Here is a 2149-nt window from a genome sequence, read left to right as displayed (position 1 = left end):
TCACTTTCACTGACTTTTTCATTAACTGTTCCCTCCTGGTGGAATGACCTGCCCAACTCAATCCGAGCAGCCGAGTCCTTAGCCATCTTCAACAATCGGCTAAAAACACAACTCTTCCATCTTTATTTGACTCTCTATTCTAATTCTATTCTAAAAAAAAAGAAATTCTTAAAAAACTCTAAAAACTAATTTTTTTGTATTCTATCTATGTTTTCTTTTTATTTATTAAAAAATTAAGAAAAGCAAAAAGGGCCTCTAACACTAGCTTGCTCTATTCTTTTTCTATTCTATCTGTTTTCTTATTTATTATATAATAAAAAAACCTTGCTATGTGTACTGCGTTAAGCTGAGACTTGTTATAGCACTTGCATATCATTGCTCTGTTGATTTTGATTGCTTCCATTGGCCTCATTTGTAAGTCACTTTGGATAAAAGCATCTGCTAAATGACTAAATGTAATGTAAATCATTTTCTAAATATTATTTTTAAGAATTCTTTAAATTCTAGACCTAGTTTGTGTTATATTATACAAAATATTTTATTGCATAAAATGAGATGATGCTGACTTTTTAAAGAGTAATAATTTCTCAATTTAATCTATTTTTTTTTCAAAAAACATGATTTCTTATGCTATTACATTATTTAATAATTATATAAATATTATGTGTGTGTTATAGTAATATTTATGTTTATTTTTTTTTAATTATTGTATAATTTGTCACTGCATTACAGTATTTAGAATGTAATAAGAATCACCGTTCAAAATAATTATTTATTATTTTTTTTTTTCAAAAAACATGATTTCTTATGCTATTACATTATTTAATAATTATATAAATATTATTTTTAATAAATATTGTATAAGTATTATTATTATCAATAATTATTTCTATTCTAGACCCATTTTGTTATACATATATTTGTACAACATATATATTTGTTTAACAGATTTCATTGAGGCAATGTTGACTTAATTTTATTAAATCTAATAGATAATTTCTCAATGTAATCTAATAAAAAAATTCTCATAATGAGAATGTCAACTGATTAAATTAAAATATCTCATAAAATGACTACACAGGGTGTATTTTATATAGTTAGAAAAATACGCACTCGTATAGATAAAAAATCCAAAGGAAAAGTTAATGTCACTCACTGGTGTGTGTGTGTGTGTGTGTGGGTGTGTTTAGTTAGAGGTGCATTTGGCAGATAAGGAGATTCAGCTCTTGGAAATGGAGCTTGTGTATGAGCAGGTTACACGCCTTTCCCAGCGCTTCCAAATCAAAGCAGAGAATGGTAAAGAAGACACACTGCATCTGGCTAAGAAAGTAAGTTTACACACACTGCACAGCAACATGGTTGATTTAGATCAGTCCTCAAATGGTTTTGCTTCAGGACTCAGAATTTACATTGGATCTCACGTAGTAGCCCACAATACTTGATGCTTCGACACCCTGCAGACCTCATGGTTTCCAAAAAACATCAGCTGCCCACATTAATGAACCATAGCAAGCTCTCCTGCTTCTTAACAAATCCTTCAGATTGACTAAACCTCAAACTAATGTACTCTGTTACTGTAAACACATAAGGTCATGAAGCCAGGAGTTTAAGCAAATTCATTTAGAGTGTGTTTGTGTTTTAGGTGAACGAGCTGCAGGCTCAGATCAGGGAGTGCACTTGTAAAATGATGGCGGTGGTAGCAGAGCTGTCCATGCGACAGGCAAAGTGTATGACCCTACAGCAGTAGATGACAGACAAGGAACTACAGCTGGACTTGTGTCAGACGCGTGTGGAGCAGGGCATGCCCCCCTCAGACAGCATAGAGGACGAGTGGCTGCGTTGCCTTTGAGATCAGCACAGACGCCAGGCAGACGCAGAGAAAAAAGCCAGGGTAAGCTTCCAAAAAGCACCAATGACTCAAATCTTACAGTAAACACAGTTCCTGTTGATCATTAAATATGAAATTATGCGTCACAAAACCTGTCAAGTACGTCCATATCTAATTTCATGAATCAGATTAAATAAATTATATTTTGCATAAAGAAAATGAAGTTTATTGTTAGGATTAAATTGTATTTTTTTGACAGTATTTTCATCACAATTACACATATGCCTCTCCCCATTTCTCATTACCTCTTAAACTGTTATG

The 2149-nt window shown here is 32.3% G+C and overlaps 1 pseudogene; it reads left to right on the top strand.

Annotated features, from left to right (window-relative positions):
• LOC107699051 (coiled-coil domain-containing protein 146-like) overlaps positions 1-2149 on the top strand; it is an 18943-nt pseudogene that overhangs the window by 15430 nt on the left and 1364 nt on the right.

This window comes from Sinocyclocheilus anshuiensis, unplaced genomic scaffold (genome assembly GCF_001515605.1).
Source record: "Sinocyclocheilus anshuiensis isolate Anshui unplaced genomic scaffold, SAMN03320099.WGS_v1.1 scaffold346, whole genome shotgun sequence".
Taxonomy (NCBI): Eukaryota; Metazoa; Chordata; class Actinopteri; order Cypriniformes; family Cyprinidae; genus Sinocyclocheilus; species Sinocyclocheilus anshuiensis.
This window is presented reverse-complemented; position numbering and strand designations above follow the sequence as displayed.